The sequence below is a fragment of the Haemaphysalis longicornis genome, unplaced genomic scaffold (genome assembly GCF_048455015.1).
Source record: "Haemaphysalis longicornis isolate Haplotype H1 unplaced genomic scaffold, Haemaphysalis longicornis Haplotype H1 scaffold_2, whole genome shotgun sequence".
Lineage (NCBI taxonomy): Eukaryota > Metazoa > Arthropoda > Arachnida > Ixodida > Ixodidae > Haemaphysalis > Haemaphysalis longicornis.
This window is the reverse complement of record NW_027526295.1, coordinates 142854968-142871883: the sequence shown is the minus strand read 5'-3', so window position 1 is coordinate 142871883 and position 16916 is coordinate 142854968.

Here is a 16916-nt window from a genome sequence, read left to right as displayed (position 1 = left end):
TACAAATGCAAAAATATTTAAGCACGGAATAAAGCTTCAAGAAAGTTTCTTAGCAGGGTATGAGGTCTTTGTTGACAGTGTCTACACGAGGTTGTGACCGTTTTCTTACGACTGAGAAATACATTCTTACAAGGGAAGTCCACTAAAAAGGCATATTTTTCTGCCACTGCCTTACCAAATTCGTGACTGGAGATATTGCAACACACTCTGACGTGCTGAAGAGATCATACGACAAATAATGAGAATATAACAAATGTATCTTTCCAATGACCAAAAGAATCTACATTTTTGCTGAAAACAATTAGGGGCAGCAGTTTCACGGAAAGAACAAGTAATAAACTCCGCAGCCTGGCAGCATGACGTCATTAGCCTTATTCTTCGTGCAGCCGCGGATAGAGTCCGATACATTCTTCCTAGTTTACCAGAAAACATCACGGGTGGAACATCAGCTAATTGGTGAAATGCGTACTCTTGTGAATTCTGTTAAAGATGATCTTCTTTACGTAAACTTTCTTTTTTGACTATACCTAAATTCCTGTCTTTCAGAGAATTTTCAGTACCTTAATACTGTACAGAATTGTATCGAGGGATTCTCGTTTGTTCCCAGTGATCACTAAAGACCAGATTTAAAGTAAATGCCTATTCGGTTATTTGCCCACTTTTTGCGATGTTTTGACATATGAGCACAATTTACAGGTAAAGAAGGGCTTCTATGGTGTGTTTTAGTGCCCGTAAGTGCCTAATTTGGCGCCCGTAAGTGCCTAATTTGGCGCTTGCGCCTAAATTCATTTAAATGCCTTTAAATGCCTATTTTAAATATGGGCGCACATATGAACTCTTATTTAGTTTAAACATTAACTTTGAGAAGCACTTTGAGAACTTTATTCACGTTACCGGGCGGCTTTGAGTTAAGAACCCTATAGGGTTGAACCTACCCCTCTAGTTGAAACTACTCCCTGTAAACATCAGTTAGTATCATTAGAATGGTACGCTTATTCTCCGTGACAAGAGGCACAACTTGGAACAAAACTTGAGATTGGGGTAATTTGCTACTGTTATCGCTATCTTCACAGCGATTCATAGTGCATATACGCTCTGTGGGCTCTCCAAACGGACTTATACAAACAAGAGCAGCCGCATCCTCGTTTCTAAACGCATACTGAAATCCAACTCTAGTTTCAACGCAACAGTTGTGTATCAAAAACGCCTTTGTTAGCACATCACTCTTATATTGTAAGGCCAACGGCGAAACATCATCGCGGAGATGAATTTCCTTACGCCTTCAAATCCACGCTGCCTATTGGCTCTGAAACACGGATTTCCGACAAAAATCTATCCGGCTGCTAACAGCATTTAAAAATGGTCTTTGTGTGTGGAAGTGTGTTTGGCAGTGTCGAAAATTCTTTATTGTTCAATTCGGATATCATTGTATACAAGAAAATTCCTAGAGTTATACCTAGCAGTACTAATGTGAGAGCGTATTAATTCCCTCAAATCCATAGTCTCTCGTTCGTTTTTCTGTGTCTGTTCCTATTAAATCAAAATTTGATTGTATCAGGCAGACATAAAGTAGCGCTTTTTTTAAATCAGTGTTTCCAGCTCTCAGGTATTATTTTTCACGCCTGTTTCACAATATGCGATGCTCAAGAAATCGGCAATGGCCATTGAACAATAATGTGAGCACTGAGCTTGTTAAATTACGCCAATAGATCGCCATTAGTTCACGATCCTTATGGAAAAATTGAACGGCTATGTTCAACTGTTGGCGGCTTTGTGCTATCATAAGCAGTACCATTTTGGTTTTCCTGTCGTAGAGGCAGGTAGCGCATGCCTCCGTAGAAAATTATTTGCATCTCTCTATAAATTGACGGTGGCTATGTGTCCGAGTTTGGAAGCCTAAAACATTGTTTTGCCTGCCGCTTTTTGACGCCTACAGCGTGCTTCCTAGCGCCTAAGAATCCGGCCTATAGTGATGCCATTATTTATGAGACAGCTCTACAGGTCTAGGTAACCGTATTAAAACTTTAATACATTAGGAGAGTATTTAAGTTAGAAACAATAAAATCAGACAAAAGTTCGGTTTCAAGCCCTTTCTACAACGACAGACGTGGCCTCAGGCTCACCAAACAGATTCATTGAAAAATGAGCAGTCGCATTCTCAATCCTAGAAGCGCTTTTTTATCTCCACCTGTATGTAATCGGAGAGAATAAATTGCGGTAATTTACCGAAATCTCACTGGCTGTCTTTGAGCGTCCAGCAAAGCTAACCAAGGCACAGAAAAGTTAAATACGAGACTGTACTCAGACTTTTCGCAGATGTGATTTCGAAAGCTTTTCAATTAGGCCTAGTTGGAAGTTGCTATCTTGATCCCGTCGGGAAACCCGCGCACGTTCCGACGCCCACTGTGATACTCGGGCGCACATAATGGGGCTCCTGTCAGCACACTCAGGATTCCCGTTCACGTCGGCGATATTGCGTTTCAGCGGCGTCAGAGAATGAACGCGGCAAGAGCATGCGTTGGGTGGCAGGTCAGCCCTCTTCATTAGGGCCCGACCGAGCGCGATAAGCGCGCCAGGAGGTCGCCAAGATCATAGATAGGGCCCACTCCATATTGTGCCACGGGATTCTACGGCAAGGGCTTTTCGTTAAGTCAACGGCCGAACCAAAACAGAAGACTAACCCTAGGCAGCTAACAGAGGTTAGTATGGGACGCCCGGCACGTAACTTGACATCTTATTTCTGTTATTTACACCACGGGTAAACACGGTGGGTGGTGCGCAAGCACTTGGTGTTTAAACTTTGTCAGTTGACTCTAAGTAAATACCTTACTGGAAATGCGAACTTCGTACATGTGTTTGGTGTCAACGTTATTTATCACTGGTCACTGACTACGTAGTTTACCGAGGTTTAATGTTTACCAAGAAATATTAAACCTGTTATGCATATTGCTTTAAACAAGACCAGAAACATTTTGTTAACTCTTTATAGAATTTTTATATTGAGTTTCCATTAAAATTGGCCCCTGGGTCTTAAATAAAAGTCTAAACAGCCACGTCAATTGATCTTGCAGGTATTTTACTACAGTCTCGTATTAGTTTCTTGTAAGGCATTTATAGGAAAAATTCAATAGGGTTTCTACACATATTTCTACTGAGTATAGTAGTAGCAGCCTTTTGCTAGTGACTCAGGTTTGAATAAAGTTCTGGCGGGTTTCTGATAAATTTATCTCACTTAGCCTTCTACAGTGAAATCTCGTTAATAAATACCCCACATTAACGGGTCTCTCAGATTTACGAACATTTTCAAAATCCCCGCCAGATTGCCTATATTTGCATTGTAAAAATATATCAGAACTACGAATTTCACTAAAACGCATATTCAAGAATTGCGTACAGAATTTATTTTCGCCTTTACAGCCGAAGAACATCAGTATTACCAGTTCGGGTAAAATAAACGCGCCGCAACCCACGCGTGAAACAGAAACTGCCATTTATGTGTGTGTTCCAAACAGTGGAGTAGCTATCATCATCACAATTTTGAGTGCCAATTGCTAGCGCCACCCCAAAGCTGTAGTTTAATGTGCAGTAGCTGAGCGTAGCCGCCGTTGCCCCTTTTTTTCTCGTTCCTTGGGCGTCACTCGGTGCCATTGGGTGGTTCGGTTGTTTCTCACGCTATTCATGTGTGCGGGGAGGTATTTCTCTGTTGTGAGTGATATCGCTGCGAAGTTTGTGCAACGAAATCCAGCAATGAATGCAGCTAGCGACGCAGCTGTAAAAAAGCGACAGCAGTCATTGTTCCTACGAGAACGAAGACGTCTGTAGGTCACAGAACACATAAAAAAGATGAGATAGTGTCAAAAATTGATGTTTCACTGCACATGAACAAAGTACTCACTTTGATTTCTTGTTGCGATGATGCACCCGATGAGGCAATGCCAGAGCGGAATCTGTCGTGCCTGCTGCACTCGCCAGAAGAAAATACGTGATTTCTTCAAATAAAGGTGTTTTGAAGTGAATGCAACCCTTTAATTTGACAGCTTGCTTGTCGGCACACGCGTATACTTACAATGGTATATAGCCGCCCGTTTTTCAAATATGACATTTCAAAATAACGAAGGATTTTTTGGTTGTCCCATGTGATTCATTATATCAAGATTTGACGAGTATAGATTTGGCGAGATTGGTTATTCAGTATAGTATCATCCTGTTGTGTGTGAGTCGAGTTTGAAGAGATTTGCTTTAGTTTTCACGAGATTTATCTCATTAAGCTTTCTGCAAAATTCTTATTGAGTATTGTCGTAACAGACTGGTCCGTCCGAGGCTGGTTTCAATAAAGTTTCTAGCTTGTTTTTCTTAAATTTCTGTGTTTTATATCTCTATAAAGTTCCTATTGTGCCTAGCCATAACATCCTGTGGCATATGAGCTAAATTCGAGTAGGATTTCTGATGAGTATTTTTTTTAATTTATCTCAATTACTTCTCTATAAAATTCCTATTGACTATAGGCGCAATACCTTGTTGCCTCTGAATCAGGACTGAATAAAGTTTCTGGAGAGGTTTACAGCGGAGCTCTTTAGGGGCTCGCAATGTCCAGCGATTATGTCTGTCACCCCAGGCACCAGCGCTACCAAGTGCTCCCAAGACAAAGTGGCGGCCGTCCATCGCGCAATCTCGGTTTATGCGGCGAGGCACGCAGTGTGAAAGCACCCCACATATATGCACCAATAAACTACCAGACCTCCGCGGGTCAACTATAGAAACGCAACACAGTCTATCAAATCCCTACATATTGAAGGCAATCATGTGCTTGCTGTATGTTCGCAGTAAGCAGTGTATTACCAGTGCAATGACCGCAGTCTAGAAATTAGGAGTTCGATCGGTCCTATTAACGGGCAATACAGAGTCTCCTAACACTCAATATATTGAAGGCAATCAAATGCTTGTTAAATTCTTGCGATGAAAAGTTTGCTGACTTTCTATTGGCCGCAGTTTATAAGAGGTGAGTTTTGGTTCACTCCAGGAAAACACAATATAAGGTGTATTAAAACTGAAGGTGTTGAAGGTATTAGACTATTGGCTGAGTTCGTTCAATAAAAAGTTTATTGACTTGCTCATAACTTGAGTCCATAAAGTATGTTTTAGTTGGCTTTTTATTACCTCAGTAGAACCTAACTACAAAGTTTATTAAAAATCAAAGTTCATGGTTATGAGGGACCACGCAACGACACCATTGTCCTGTTGCTAACATTAAACAATTTTGCGAAGCACTTGAAATTTGTACAATTGAAACCAAAACAAAAAAAGTAGCAGGCTTCTTGAATCTTGTGGAACCGAGCGGTGCGACGATGCAGTGCCGAATCGTTTACCGCGTGGAATCTCGCGGGGGAAAGATTGACAGACTCTGGTAAGCCCTGAATAGCACACTACTAAGACATAACAGCGGAGCTGTGATAGAGGCCGTAAATCAGGTGTTGCAGAAAAAAATTCCAACAAAACGCGGAGCGCTCGTGATCGGGTGCCTCGCGGTGACCGCCGAGCATTCCTGGCACGCGAAGTGGCTTTAGCAAAAAATGTGGCAAAATCTGCAGGATCAAGAAAACGCGCGTGCCGGGCGGCAGCCGCTTAGTCGCCGGCTTGCGCAGTTGCTTTAGCTAAAATAACTTCAGCACTGTCGGCACAATGAGAAACAGGACGATATCGGGGCACATGACGATGACTACTACTAGTACAGTACAAAGCAGTGACGGGACATGTAAACACACAATTTCAAACTACTACTACAAATGCCCGGTGATGTGTCTTTCAGTGCTCACGTATATAAATCCTGCAGCTTTGCTGTGGTTCAAGCCTTGCGCGACTTGGTGCAAGCTTCGCCGGTTGAGCTCGTGGGAGTCTACAATGCTGAGGATGATTTCGCATGCACCACACGCGGAAAGAAGGCCGCGACTGCTTCGATGCTTTCGGCGACTATAACTTGCACGGCAACTACGCAAACAAACGATGATACTTAAACTTAACTATGTGACCGGCAAGGCTCACCCACAACAGCTTCGTCAATCAAGACCTGCGCGTGAGTGCGAGTTTTCCTGAATTTTTTCTGAGCATACCTCGATTCAAATCTGAAAAAGGTGCGATGACTAAATGACGTTGGCCAAATGACAGCACAGGTGGGGTGATAACGGCTAACATTAGTAGGTGATCGTATACTCGGGCGTATCTCCGGTCGACCCATTCTCCTAGGCAAATTAGATCAGTACCTTGACTGCAAGTAGGAAGCCACAATTCACCTCTCACACCTGGAAAAACAATTATTGCAAAATAAGACTGGTTGTATGACATATTTGTACGACAATTGTATGACAATTGCATATTTGGCGTATTGGCCGTCAAACCAAAAATACAGAAGGCAGCGCCAAAAGGGGGGCGGCAGGGGGTGGGCTTCAAATCTTTTCTTTATGGAAATTTTACTGTACTGTCGTGGTTGGCGGGTGCACTTCATGGTCCATTCACTCAGATTCACTCGAACTGAAACTCACGAGTGAGTTTGAGTTTGATTGAGTGCGAGGCTAGTGTGGCATGATGCGTTTGAGCTTGAGGGTGCTTGAGCTTAGTGAGCCCGAGTGAAAGTCAGCCCGACTGAGTTGGAATGCGCCGGCGCCCGAGGGAGTTCGCAGCCCATTCTGAGTTTGAGTTCATTTCGAGCTTTGATCCCATTGGAGTTCTGAGATTGTTTTGAGTTTTTAGCCCGTTTGAGTTTTGTGGTGATGTTGAGTTTTGAGTCCATTTTAGGTTCTGAGTGCATAGTGAATTTTGAGCCCATTTGAGTTCTCAGTTAATTTTGAGTTTTGGGTTCATTTTGAGTTTTAGGCCCGAGCGAGTTATAAGCTTTTCGCTCGCGATGAGTTTGATTTTAGAGAAGCGTAGATGAGTTGCCCTTCAATGTACCTGCTTGAGCATGAGTGGGAGGGCATTCAAAAAAATAAGTTCTGAGTGAGTAGAGCCGGTCCAACTTTGCCGATTTATGCTAATGCAAGCAGTTGTTATACAGTTGATGATTTGTATATTGCGCCACGTTGGTGTGATTTCTTTTTTCAAGCATTCTATTTTGCCTTTACAGCGAGATGCAATTGTGCTATGGCGAAGATTACGCATGTGCATTTGTATGGCGTTAGTTACCTGCGTTGCTTTACTTGCGTGAATGTAGCGCGAATGTTTGCTTCAACTAGGAGGCAGCTATGGTTGTATTTTAAGTTGCATGCGTTGCTTTTGGATCGTAGTTCCAGCCACGTGCGCGTACGACAGCATTCGAGATCCCAACAGTCGGTGGGAGAGGGGAGTGTCTGATCTTCAAAAGCTTCTTGTAGAATTTTCATGACCCTCAGCACTTGATCTCTATACCACGTTTTAGCGATTGTGCGCGGGGCTGATAATCAACTGGTGAGGTCACAAACAAAGGATATCTTACCTTTTCCTTGTTGTTGGCCGGCTTCTGTAAGCGGTTACTGATAGGCGAGGGATCAAAAAGGAAGAGATGAGCGCTGGGAAAATCGGGGTGACGGTCGTCTGCGCAGCTTCCTCAAATGAGGAGTCAAATAAAACGTCGGGCGACGCCCATTTCGATATAATAATAACCGAGTCATGAGATAGTCGGGGTGAGTAATAGATCAGGCGAAAATTCAAATTGATGCCACTTGGGTATCAATTTGAATAACGTGAGAATGAAATGGAATACCGCGGGATAAATGAAAATGTTTCTTGCGTATCGGAATCGCATGGTTATACTGAGTCATGGATTGGGTTAAAATTCAAGATGTTGTTTTGAGGGAGTGTGGTGAATCAAATTAAAGGTCTAGATCAAGGGAATCACGTGGGACAAAAATGCGTTATGGTTAACTCACGACGTAGTCATCTTTAGCCATAAATTAGGTTAAAATTCAAATTGACGACGGTCGGGCGTGTGGCGTATCACATGAAAGGTATTGATGATGGGAATCACGTGGGACAAAAGCAAAGCTGCTTCCTGATTACATAATGACAGAGTCATAGTGGGTCAATAATTGGGTTATAATTTACGATGACTACACTAGGATGTTCGGGCGTCAAAATGAAGGTTGCGATGGGAGAAATCGCGTGAAGAAAAATCCGTTATGGCTGCCATGGTTAGTCTTTAATGGGGTAAACATTCAAATTGATGCCACTACGATGTGTTTGGTATCAAATTAGTTAATGGTCTCCATGAGGAGAATCACGTGAGACCATTAAAAATGCTTTCAGGTTAAAGTCATGATATATTCATGGAGAGTCATAGATAAGGTTAAAATTCAAATTGATGCCGCTAGGGCGCCTGAGTGTCGAATTAGAGGTCTCGATGAGGTGAATAATTTCGGACAAATAAAAAAAATGCTATGGTTAAATTCACGAGCTTTTTATGGCGAGTCTAAAATTGGGTTAAAATTTGAATTGACTCGGCTAGGGCGTGTAGGGTACCAAATTTAATTACTTAAGGGGGGGGGATCATGTGGGACAGATAAAATATGCTTCGTGATTGTAATCATGAAATGGTCATGGTGAGGCATAGATTGGGTTAACACTACAGGAGATGTCACTAAAGCATTTTGGTTATCAAATTAAAAGTTTTAATTAGGGGAAGCACGTGGAGCACACAAATAATGCGTCCTTGTTACAGTCACGAGACAGTCGTGGTTAGTCAGGTTGGATTGAAATACCGCGTGATGCTGCTAGGTTGCGTGGGGTATGAATTTAAATGTCTCAGGGGAATCACTTGGGAGAAATATAGAACTTCACCCGCATTTCCCCGAACGGGAGCATGGGGAAGTGCGAATGCACGGGTGATGCGAAGGAACTCTTCTTGGCCAATCGCCCTAAGTGGGTATGTGGTGGGGTCGCTTTCGCACTTAAAAACTCTTCTTGGCCAATCGCCCTAAGTGGGTATGTGGTGCGGACGGACGGACGGCGGTGGACGTGTGATTCAGGGTCGCTTAAGATAATACTGATTGTGAAATTAAAAGCTATTTAATTCCACACTAGCCTGGTCAAAGTTTCAATGACTTGTGGGCTTGGCGCCTCGTGATCCCGATGTATGCTATAGGATTCAACCAGGGCTTCAATCCCATCTCGGTGAGGTATATTTGTGTACAGAGAAGTTACATCTATAGTTACAAGGAAGGCGCCATCAGGGATTTTTATGTTGTTAATTTCCCGAAGGAAGTGGATAGTATCACGAAGATATGCCGAATGGGTAGCGAAGGAACTCTTCTTGGCCAATCGCCCTAAGTGGGTATGTGGTGGGGTCGCTTTCGCACTTAACAAATCTTCTTGGCCAATCGCCCTAAGTGGGTATGTGGTGCGGATGGACGGACGGCGGTGGATGCGTGATTCAGGGTCGCTTAAGAAGTGCATTCGCACTTAAAAATGCTTCCTGGTTGTAGTTATCAGATTGTCGTGGGGAGTCATAGATAGGATGAAAATTAAAATTGATGGCACTCGGGCGTGTTGGGTATCAAGATAAAGGTCTCGATGAGGGAAATGGCCTGCAATAAACAATAAATTTCGTCCTCCTTCTCATCCTGATAAAGTCATGGCTAGTCATACATCGGGTTAAAATTCAAGCTGATCCGATAAGGCGTGTAAGGTACCAAAATATTTTGCCCGGTGAAGAAAGGTGGATCGGATGACAAACATTGGAAATCTTGGCACTGAATAATGAACAGTTAAGGAAAAAGCTTACCCAGTGCCCCATAGATATATTTGTGCTCGTGAATTGTTGGCATGACATCTTAAACGCGTGTTGGTTCTACCCATTGCAGCACTCAACATCCGTCTACAAGCCTGCGTCCCAATGCAACAGCTGTGGAACTAATGGGCTGATATATTTTTCAGTTCATAAGGCGTCAGCTACGCTTATGAATGGCTGGCTTGCTCATGCATTGCGTTCACATTCGACTCTGTGTGCCCCGTGGAGGCGCAGGGTGCGCCGTTAATATTGCACGTTATATTCGAGACTGATCTGCCGCTCCCTATATGATTTTCTGCAACATTACGTAAAAGTACTTGAAATGGCCGCGCTTGACCCGTTAAGCTTCAGCTGCGGAGAAAACATAGGTGAGTAATAAAAAGAAGAACGTATGGCCTACACAACCGACGTTCTGATCTTGCGTCATGTTTTAACAGTGGGTATGTTTTACAAACCGTAAGTTCGCCATTGCAGAAAAAAATACCAATAAAAGGCCGAGCGCTCCTGAGCGCGTGCGTCATGGCGACCGCCGAGTCTTCGGCTCACGCAGTGGCTCTCGCAAAAAAAAAAAAAAAAGAAAACTCCAGCGCTATCGTCAAGCGTGACGTGCGCGTAATAAAAAAAATGGCTGCGTATCTGCTCCCTTCGTAGCAAATAGAACCTCAACCAGTTTGGAGTATGTAATAACTGAAAAATCTATCCGGCACTGCCCGCTGTATCTGGCGGCGTGAGCCAAAGGCAGGACTTGTGCTTTGTTTCCCTTTGTAACCTCGAATTTGTTTCGAAACATAACCCCACTAGTACAGTTTCTTATACAAAAGAAAATTTGTTAACAGCGGCACTTTTCGCAGCAATTTTATAAACAAAAAATTGGCCGCATCTCTGCTCCTTTCGTTGCAAATGTCGTCAAAAGACGATATTTTTGTAGACATTTGCCAAGGAAATGCCCCCCTTTGCTTTCCCGCTCACCTCTCATGCTGTTCTTTACCGTCGCGCTCATCCCAAGGTAAACACACTAAAGGTTTGCGCAAGGCGATTTGAATTTACCGCGTTCCACAGCTACAGGCCGGGTTCCTCTATGCCAGCGCGGCAGTACGGCGGAAACGCGCGTGAATGGAGGCGGCCGAATACAAGGTTTATAGAATAGCTTGGCCGTGCTCCACGTGCGTTCCAAGCAGAACGTGGGAACTAGTCAGTGGAACCTTTCGTTGCTGTTGCCGCGTAATTTTTCATATGCCGCCAGGAGGCGGCGGTTTTCTGCAGTAGATTTAGATAATCATTTACTATCGAAAAACCAAGCATCGATCCATGAATTTTAAATAAGGAAACAGTGTAAATACCCCTTGTGTACTAATTTCCTGTATTTTATTTGCGTAATGCCTTGTTCTTGTTAAACAAAGTTGACAAGTATGAACATATAAACCCGGCTTAGACGTTTACATTTCGCTGTGAGTATATAAGACAATTGCGCAATATCAATTTTACTTTGGCCGGGTGGCTGAATCGAGTCACAGACAGACAGACGGACAGACAGACAGGCAGACAGACCAAAATTTCTGGGTTTAAGTAGCCCAAGAACGTCTATCGTCTTGAAAACTGCCAGCGCTAACGCTAAAGATGAAAAGACAACTTCTTTGGGAGAGATCGCCGCGGCCGCAATCTTTAGACGCCATTGTGGATATTCGGAGACTTGACTACTATTGAGCCAATCCTTCCATAAACGACTCTCAGATCCCGAAACCGCTACCTCGAGTGGATGATGAAGAGCTGGTGAAGTCTACAATGCTGAGGATGACGTGGCATCCATAACTCGCCTAGAAGTAAACTACGCTCGCGGGATTATCCAAGTTTGCATAGCAGATCTTGTATATATCAATGTTAAAGACAGCTACGTATACCAAATAGGTATATAAAATTAAGATTTCCGATTTGAATGGGCTGAAGGTGTCATTGGTCAATGAATCGTGGTGGGCGCCGGTGAGCTTAGAATTGTCGAGATCCCAATTTCATCATTTTATCCTGAGGTTGAATCCTGGTACGGCTGATACACATTGCAAACGCAAAGTAGGTAACAGGCGCAAATGCACGACAGATCCCGCGGGGCTTGGCGTCGTGCGCACCTACATTGCTTGGCACCATAAGGATGAAAAAGTCAGGAACTATACTATAAACTATAACACCCTTCCCTGCTGGATTTGTCCCATTATAATAACTTCATATCAGCAAATGTTTTTTTTAAAAGAACCCTCTGTAAAAAATAAAAAGTGTACGTCTGAAGTCACTGGTCTCATGTCCAATTTTTATCTAACATATTGTACGGATATTTCCAGTGAGTTCGCTCTAATTACTTTGGGAACCGGAAGAATCGTATTATGCCCGGGCCCACGTTTAGTACACTTCCATCACTCGCTTAAGCATTCTCTTGGAGTAATGATGTTAGCTTGCACAGAAAAATGATAAATTCAACTTTCCTAGTATGGAAGCAACCGGTAGTAGGAGCGCAAGGTCTTGCTGCGCCCACTGCATTTCTTGAAGAACACTAGAACTAGAACAATCTTAATGAAGTTCCCGTGAAAAGAAAAAAATGGCACGAATATTTCCTGATGTTACACTAATTTGCGGACTAGCGCCCCAACAAAACTTCTGGGTTCTTCATATTCATACAATATTCCATGACACGCCATGTACGTACACATTCACGCCCCGTCTCGAGAAAAGCCAAAAGCAATATGAGGCGCGCTTTTAAGGCTCTTTCCCCAAACTCCAAGGCGCCCCCATCCCTGATGAATACAACTCACGCCATACTATCACTGTACCCCGCACTCTGCGTGCACACCGAGGATCCATTGGCAAAGCAAAAAATATGGCCGTATGCGCTCAGGAACACTCAGGATGCATCCCCTCACAGGGGGCGTCTCCTGACACATGACACCGTTATCAACCCATTAAATATTATTGTGCGAATTGCTACAGCCTCAAGGACCGTGTTCAAAGTGACAGGGTGACATGTTAAGCATTTCCGAGTGATTATGGCCATAATGTAGGAAGAGTGTGTGCAGGCATCCCTTTCCTTTCTGATTACCCTGCAACTATTCAAGATATTGGTGTGATTGGAATTCAGACGTGTTTCCTGACGACACATTACACTTGGCTGATTAGCATGCAGTATTTCGTACACATCGTCAAGATTTTTAAGGTATCCTGAGCAGTTTAATTGAATGATGTTTTCTATTCTCATTATTTGCATTTAGGAATACGGCGGAGTGTGTGCGTGTGTGTTCATCTGTTGTCTTTCGGGGCTGTTATTCTGGGATTGGGCTTTTTGGCCTTTCTGTTAGCTTTGACGTTGGAGGCCGTTACTTGCGCTGCATTGCAGGCAGGAACGGCCCGACATTTATCTCCTCGTTAGATATCAGAGGGGTGCCCGACGAACCGGGCCCCCTGGACCTGGCCCCCCTTCGGGGGTCCCTCGTTTGACCCGCCACGACCGAGGGCGTCGGAGGCGCCAGAGGCGGTGGTGGGAGCCCGATGCGGGGCCCCGGTATCCATCCCCTGGGCACCCGGCGACGCACTGGAGGACAGGGAGGCAGGAGCGGGAGCAGCACAGGTCCCGACGGAAGCGGTTGGCACCACAACCGCTCCTGCCTCAGCAAGCGGTGTGTTGACTGGTTGGGCTGCCTGATGCAACCCAGCAAGGGGCGGGGGCGGGACCAGTTCAGACTCACTGAACTGGGTTCCTGTGGAAACCAGACGCCACTCCGCCCCCCTCTTCCCCCGGCAAGCTGCGTCGGCGTACTTCTCCAGGGGGAAAGAGGCGAACCTTTTTGGCGCTTCTGGGTAGGTGATCTTTTCAGTGATCTTCACATTGATGATTTCCTTCTTCTGCTTACTCTTCACGCATTTTGGAGAGTACGCGGCGTGCGGTCGCTGGCAGATGGCGCAGGTGAGGGTTTCTGGTAGACAACTGTCAGATGGGGGATCATGCTGGGCGCACTTTGCGCAGGTCACACGGCCACGGGAGGAGTTGGTTCTCTACCCAAATCGCTGGCACTTAAAGCAGCGGCGCGGGTTTGGAATGTAGGGCCGGACAATACGATGTACAAAACCTGCATTTACGTACTCTGGAAGTGAGGAACGGTCGAAAGTAAGGATAACGTGCTTGGTAGAGACTACTTTGTCATCCCTCCTCATAGTTATACGCCTCACAGCTGTCACGCCCTGATTTCTAAGGCTCTCCAGCAGGTCAGCATCTGTCTCATTCATGAGGTCTAGTTCGGAAATGACACCTTGAGAACTGTTCAGGCTCCGGTGGGGTGTCACCCTGATTTGAAGATTGCCTGTGCGAGTTTGATCAAGGGGGATTTGTGGCTAGGTGTTGATTGTGTACTTCAACCCTGATTTCTCCAGTTCTTTGTTTTTTGGCCTCACATAAGTCACCAATGATGTCCCCCAGAAATTTTGATATCACGAACACGGACTGTGAAGCAAGGAACTTGTCTTGTTCAGTGCATTACAACACCAAAAACGGGGCTAGTTATCGGCTTTGGAAAAGTGAGGTGCTGGGAGTGGGGGAAATGAACCTTCGGTGCAGCCCCTTTTCAGAGACCGATAATGTTTCGGTGGGGGGTTATGATTTACCATATGGCATGATTTACCATATGGTTATGATTTACCATATGGGGGTTATGATTTACCAATAAGCAGTGGATGGGGGTACTTACTTCGTCAGCCTTACCTAGACAGCTGAAGTGGTCCCGGAGCTCCATGCATGGTAAACAGACAGGAAGCCCACCCGCCGGTGCTTGACCTGGGCTCCGACGGCTGCCGTTTGGTTTCTGCCCTTCACCTTCTGCCCTTCTGCCCTTCAACCACCGTGGCTTCTGCCTTCAGCCACGGTACATCACAGCGTCAGTATGGGGGCTCGGGGTTCGAGGTATCGCCAATACCGTCACCGACAGTTCCCAAGTATGCCCGTGCGGGGCATTTGTAAAAACTAAATCCAAGTTGTGGTAGCCTCGACCAGGTTTATTTAACAACGTGAAACAGGTGAAAATCAGAGCTATGTTGATTAGATCTAAGGAAGCGCGGCAAGGCGATGATTGGTAAACCCAGTCAATGTCCGGAAAATTGAAATCACTATACAGGTAAATTTCGTGTGCAGCCCTTAACTGGCTAGCCGTAGTCACAGTGGTGCGCAAGTAACTCAAAAAAGAAAGAACGGAAAATCCGCACGGTGGTAACGCACACCTATTAGTATTTTAGTGGCGCCCGTTAAACAAGAAACCCATATGACTTCGACGGCATATCGGATATTATAAAGTATGAAGAAAGGGTTTTTATACTGACAGGAAACTACTAAAAGACGTGAGAAAAACACTAGCAACACTTCGCGAGAATGTATTTTAGATGCGACGCATCTCTTGCTCTGAGGCATGTCCCTCCTGCGTCGGCGTCGGGGGCGTCCGCACGCCACCTGCGCATGCGCGCCTCTCCTCCGCTTTTCTCTCCGACAGCTGCATGCAACACTCTCACTCCGTCTCATTAGCACAACAGCTGCGCATGTGCGCTTCGCTACGCTTGCGTCTGCTCCGGCACCGCAAGCGCGCGCATGCGCGACTCTCCTCGCTGTCTCCTCTCCTTCAGGCGCTGTGAATATAAAGCGGGTAGCACGCTGCGGCAGTTCAGTCAAGCGCTCGGTCTCGCTCGAAAAATGGCAGCCAGTCTCTCTCTCAGTAAAAGAATGAAAATTACGCCCATTTTCCCGCGTATGAGAACACCTGCATGTGTTGAAATGCATCCCACGCTTTCAAAATACGTTTCACCCGATTTAGAGAATAAATTCAATGGAAACGCCATTTGAACCCCCCGATGCGTCGCATCACATCAGGGTTCCCTCGCGGGAAGATGGGCGTAATTTTTGCAGAAAGCTTTCATGGTTTCACAATTTTTTATTTTGTGTCCTGCGTTCTTGACCTCCTGTATCTTTTGAGCCAGTGTCCGCCACCTCTTACAAATGAAATTGCACGTGGACTGCAGAAAAAGCTTTATTTTTGTTGCCGTAAGATATCAATGACGCAGTTTCTTACAATAAGAGACGCGAAGATTAACTCGGGAGGACTTTTATGGGTATCTTATAAGTAATCGGATATCCCAAATTACAGTGTGACGTGAAAATATCAACGGAAGCTTGCACTCAAGCGGAAGGCTTGAATGGCGAAGCTGTTGTAAGTGACCATTGCCGAACGCATGGTTAAGTTTCAGTATCTTTGTCTATTTGTATAGTTGCAGTTTTAGTAATTGCCGCCATATGCATCGAAGAGGTCGTCGTCTTCTTCCAGGCGATCGGTGGACGCAGAGCCAATATCAGCCTTATAGACTTTCAGCAGCTCAACCAGTGAAGCCTGCAATAAGTAGTGGAAGGCTTGAACCATAGCGAAGCTGCAGTGTCTTTATACGGGAGCACTGAAGGTTGCAGCAGAGGGCGGTAAGAATATCTGGGTCCGAATAAACAGCCATTGCAGCTTGACCTTAGCAACGTTCAAACAGGTACTCTGCTTAGCGAGGGAAGCTTAGCTGTATTACTAGAAGGGCTCTCGGACAGTACCTGGCATGCTATAGGGTTAAGCGAATTTTCAAGGAAAGGGGATGGCTTTATGGAGCTCACTAGGGGGCATATTTCGGGCTACAGTGGACGGCAAGGCCAGAAAGAACGCCGGCTGGGATTTTAAATACATCGAGATGTAGCAGAAAACGACGAGGAGTTTTTAAGCATTACGGGGAGAGCCGTGGCTTTTGTAATTAAGATGAACAAGGGATACAGGCACCCAGTTCTCATTACTGCAGGCCGTCGTTTTGAAACGATGGGGTACCGCTTTGCAAATGCATGTGTTCTCTGTGTAGGGCCGCCCCATTGAGGTGTACTGCAAGGAGAATGAGCCTCAGAAAAGCGCTGTGGCAAGGGCGCAAAGCGAGAAGTGATACGACGGGGGGGCATTTGGTGTCTTTTCGGGCCTTGGCCACAGCGCTTTCTGCGGCTCATTCTCCTTGCAGGACACCTCAAAGGGACGGACCCACCCGGAGAACACATGCATTTGCAGGGCGCTACCCCGTCCTTTGAGAACGGAAGCCCGTAGTTTTAGACAATTGGGCCCCAGGTTAACGA